The 5,279-nt window shown below is 46.7% G+C and overlaps 1 long non-coding RNA gene across 1 annotated transcript; it reads left to right on the forward strand.

The window, feature by feature from the left end:
• Window positions 1–2,831: 2,831 nt before the first annotated feature.
• On the forward strand, window positions 2,832–4,860 carry LOC110293612 (uncharacterized). Its single transcript, XR_002377824.2, has 3 exons — window positions 2,832–3,026; window positions 3,331–3,427; window positions 4,641–4,860. It is a non-coding gene; the product is annotated as an uncharacterized LOC110293612 (long non-coding RNA).
• The last annotated feature ends 419 nt before the right edge of the window (window positions 4,861–5,279 follow it).

Below are 5,279 nucleotides of genomic sequence, written 5' to 3' on the forward strand. Positions count from 1 at the left end.
CCTGGGAGGTCCGCATGAATCTACAGCAAGGATGAAGTAGCCAACACAAGCATTCCCACAGGACCCTGATCATTTGGCCCTTCCTGTGTCTGAGTTAAGAACTTCCCTGGGAAGGGCCTCCCTGGTTCTCTAGTAAAGACAGAGTGCCCATGAAAAGTGTTCCCGAGGGACCTTGTTTTGTTCTGTGGGAGCACCCTGGAATGTGCGAGCCTCTTTGGTGGCAGACCCTTGGTGGTGTTTGGTTTCATGGCCCTTTGCTCCATGTGAACATTCTAAAAATGGGTAAATGTAAAATACAGAAGGAAATGGTGGATTGGCACAGCACGCATGTGGTCCTTTGCTGAGCTCGTGGCACCCAGGCTTCCTACCCACATCCTGAGGTGGACTTTGCAGTGATGTTCTAGGTGATCACTCTGCCTTCAGAAGACCCTTTCCCCGGGGTCCAGATGCTAATCCCTCCTTAGCATGTTTCCCCTCAGGGGAGACTTAGGAGGACAGAGGGTGCAAACAGAGTTTCTGGTGCTGTGGTATCACATAGCAGGACAGTGCTGTGCACATGTATGAAGTGAGTAGTGGAGTCACTCTGAAGATACCTCCAGAAGGAGTTGTGAGGCTCAGTCCCCTGCCTCTGCTTCCTGGATTGAATGAGTAGTGATGTCTTCCAAACTCTGTCATAGACCACTCTTATCAGCAGACAAACCAAAAAGGTATCCAGTTTAGATCTGAACCTCAAAACTGAACTACATAACACTTTGTTCTTTATTAATTAACTATGCCAGATATTTTGTCCTAGTGATGAAAAGCTGAGAAATGCAGCTTTTCCACATTTACAAACATAGGTATTGCAGCTGGGCCTGCATCCTTTGTTCTCATCTCCACCCCCATCATTAACACGGCTCCCACCCTGAGCAATGGCTTCTGTCTCACAGAGGAACCAGAAGCCATTGAGAGGGATCACTCTCATCTCATGGTCATAAGACCCACGCCCACAGAAGGACTTTTGCGGCTGCCACCCATGTCACGGAGAGTCATATAGTCTATCTTCAACCGTTCTTCCTGATCCTCTCTTCTGCCCTGCCTGGCCCAGCCCATTAGACTTTTCCCAGTGGTTACAAACCCCAACCATCTGACTTCGCTCTCCTCCCTTCCAGTCTATAGCTCACACACCCTTAGCCTGAACCTATTAAAAGACCCTCCAACTTCCTGAACTTGGCATTCATAGCTCTTTCCAAGAGTCTTGAGAAAAATCCCTTTCTGGAACCTAACATCCCTAGGCGCCGTATCTTTCTTTTCCTGTTTCTCTTACTTCCAGATCTGATCATCTAGGAAGGACTCTCAAATCCCACCTTTCAGGAAGCCTTCTGGGCTCTGCCTCACCCAGCTCTGCAGCAGCCTGGCACCGTCCTGGAAGCACACTCTGCTCCAAATGAAAAGGATTGCTGTGTTTGCCTTGCCCTCTCCCATCCCAGGAAGTTTCCCAGGAAGCACAGCAGTGTGAATCACAAGAGCTGGTGCCCCAAGCCCTAACACAATGCAGCTGCCTGATGATTTACCTTAGAAGGGAATATGATTTTCTAGGTACAAGAAGATAGTTCATATTGAGTTTCTTTCCAAAATTAACTTTTCCAAAGCCTTGATAGGCAAACCACACTGTATTTTAGGCATTGGTACTGGGGCTTATGGGAGCTATATGCAGTGCTAGGGATGGGTTAGGTCTGAAGAGGTAAATGGGGAAGGGGAAGTTCCTTTAGTTTGCAGGTTCCTTCAGTGGGGTGGAGGGCCAGGCACTCGCTAGTTGAGGTGCTGTAGGAGCAACTCTGAAGTAAACAGGCAGCTTGGGTGCCTTTGAAACAAAACACTCATGCACATGAGAGAAAAATAAATCTTAAAAAAAAAAAAAGATAGCAGTGAGCTCAATGGTCCCTTGTTAGCCCCTTCAGGGAGTTTGGCCTACAGGTTAGGAAAAAGAGAAATAGGAAAGACAGACCGTTAAGTAGACAGTGCAGCCACTAAGGTGGGAACAGTTGTGAGAGAAGGACAGGCTTGGTCTGCAGGCAAGAGACCTCAGTAAAAATACAGAGATTGTCACTGGCTTCAGATGTCCCTCTGGCACTTCATCTCCAATGACCTACAGAGGAGGAAGCAGGGCTGGGTATCAGCCAGCATACCCAGCCTCCATGCCACCTGTCCTGACTCCATGTGGGAGCCTGGCAGCTGTTGCTAAGGTGCATGGACCGGTGCACTTCACATGTCTGTCAGCCTGAACTGCTGTAATGAGAGACCAGTGGCCTGACAGCTGACACAAACCAAATGTATCTTCACAGAGTCCTGGAAGCTCTAAAGACCCTCCTTCTGGTGAGTGGATGGACAGCTTCTCTGTATGACTCAGACAGACAGACAGACAGAGGAAAGAAGAGGAGGATCTCATGACTCTCCTTATAAGGATGTCACCTCTTTTGCATCAAATCTCCACCCTAGCCCTTCGTTTAATTTTAGTGCCTTGACACTAAAGCACTAACTGTAAGTGTTATAGCTTCAACATATAAATGAAGAGTGCACAATTCAGTCCATATTAAAAGCAAAGTTCCCCACCCCCAATCCCAGGCCAGCATCCTTTGCCAGGGTCTCTTACATTTGCCCATTATCTTTGGTCTGGACCTTACCCTGTGCCTCCAGTCTGTCTGTGCAGAGCCTTATGGAAGGATCAGAGGCTCATCTGTCCTCTCTGCTCCGGAATCCTCTCCCTTCTCTCTTGACTCTTGGCGGTTTCCCACTGTTTGGTTCTAGAACCCCGAGACTGACAATTCTGAATGGGTATTATCCAACTGAGATAGAAATATGTCAAAAGTAGATTGTGGTTATGGGGAAAAGACCGTTAGTTTACAGTGTGCTGCTCGGGCTTATTGAAATCATATCTTGGTGTCACGCTCAGTTAGAGCCCGGGTGTTAGCAGCCACTTGTGTTGAACAGGGGGAGTTGCTGATGACTACAGGAGCTGTGAAAGTGGTAGAAGTCGATGCCGATCTGTAAGGGGATTTTTATGGTAGAGGGAGTGATGGGATCTTTCTGGCTTGGGTCAGGCAGTTCAGATGGGAGTCTAGTGAAGCAATGTTCACTTAGTAAGAAGACCATTCTCGAGGATTTGGACTTCTCAGAACCAGGATGCATTGTAGCCTTCTCCCCATCCCTGGATGTATTCAAGCAGAGACAGAAGGGCGCAGTTGTGGTGGGGAAGGGCCACATTGGCAGAGAGCCAGCTACTACATATCAGGTGACCTGTGGGATTCTCATGGCAAAAATGCAATCTGCTGTCTTACTTTGCATCTTCAGTCTATTACTTGGAGAAATGAAACAGCCAGGAGCCTTTTTGGAACATTCAAGGATAGGCAGCCAGCTGTAAATGACCCAGAAACCAAAGGAGCCCACGGTAAGCAAATTTTCTGTAGTACACATCTTCCCTATGTTGAGCACTCTTCTGGCTCTAAGCAGACTCTCTTTCTGGCTCCAGCTTCAGGAACAATTGTATACCCTTAGGGTTTGCCACCCACACTACAGAGAGCATCCGTTGCGCAGTACCATCTGAGCAATTCACTCGGATCAAAGCAAATCAGCAAAGACCCTCAGAGCACCATAGTCGTGCAGGAAAAACTATGGTGGTGAGACCTAGTCTCTGCCACCAGGCAGGAGAGCCCAGGGAGAGCGCAGGCTTGGAAAAAGCTTAGCTACAATGCCACCGCTTCTAGCACCTTCCCAAAGTCTGGCAGTTACTTCTTCAGAGTTGTCAGCTGCCTCCAATCAGCTGTGCCTTCTCCAAGGACAGCATAGCTCACTGACTAAAACAGCATTTACACCTGTGACAACCAAGCCAACCCCCCCACCCCACCAACCGTGTGTTTACTGTGACTGTGGACATGCTACTTTAATGCCCTGAATTTTAATCTCCACATCTGAAAATGAAATTTCTATTAGTATTGATTATTACATAATTAAATTGTGTAACATATTAATATATGGTTCACGGGACCTAAGACGTATGTGCTTAATTAATACTTTCTACTATTAGTGATACTGTTGCCAATAATAATAGAGTGAGGCCACTGTTAAGTAAAATTTCATTGCTAAAGTAAGTTCATGAATCAAAACTCCACACAAAATGAGTAACACTACACACTCCTGTCTTTGAGGCCCTCGAGAGCATAGGCTCTTTATCCCCAACTCTTATATAGGAGTGGTTCACTAAGCTAACAAGTACTTATTACAGGGCAGGAATTGGTCACAATCTCTGCCTACATTAAGCCATTTAGTCTAGTTTCATATCAATTCCATAAGGTAAGTACTAGGACTTTCTCCGTGTTTACACACTAGGAAACTGCAGTATTAAAGAGCTAAGCAAACAGCAGAGGGAGTTGAACCTACAAGTCAACCAGCCAAGCTCTAAACGCAGACTATCAACCGTTGGCACAAATGCCTTTCTTGAAGTATGGGACTATGGCCTCGTCCTTATTTCAGTGTGCCCTGCCACATAGACAGAGCCAGGGTACAGTGGGCATTGGGTAGCTGTGGAATGAATGAGTTCTACCTGGTTCTCATTATAGGAATTCACATCTTTATATCAACACCAAACCTCCATAAACTTACAGGTGGTGGAAGAGAAATCGAGGCTGGAGTGAGGCTATCAGAGTGTGTCTCCATTTCAGCAGCCCTTATTCATGTCTACCCAATTTCTGGTTCATCTCTCCATCCTTGATGCTGAATGTGCCATCCCATTCTCAGTTTACACGATGACCTCATCAGAAGCCTTCATCCCATGCAGCTGCCATCTTGTTTGGTCTTGGATAGGGGATGAATAGATAAGATGGCACAATATCTCCCTCTAGGCAGCAGGACAGGTTGGCATGTGCTGCCTCAAGATTTCCTCTCAGCTGAAGCATTCCACCCCAGAGAAAGATTCCGTAGACTCAGAATAAATGAAACTTACAGGAGTCAAGAAGAAAGCAACTCACAAGAGGTCCCTGAAATGTGCAGGATTCACACCTTCCCCAAGGTTATATAAGCAGAAACAACCAAGGTGTTTGCAGAAAGAACCCCCACTGACTGAGCCACTTGCAAGGACTGCGGTTGGCGATAGGGATGTCGCTACCTCAAGTCACCACTTATGTTAGAATAAGATTTCATCCATAAAGCCGAATTTGAATCATCTGAGCTTCTATAAGGAACCCCCACCCATGCTCCAGTATGTAATACAATAAACGTATTCGTTTGCCAAGATAGTCTTGAGT

Source organism: Mus caroli, unplaced genomic scaffold (assembly GCF_978045245.1).
Source record: "Mus caroli unplaced genomic scaffold, Mus_caroli_1 scaffold_6, whole genome shotgun sequence".
Lineage (NCBI taxonomy): Eukaryota > Metazoa > Chordata > Mammalia > Rodentia > Muridae > Mus > Mus caroli.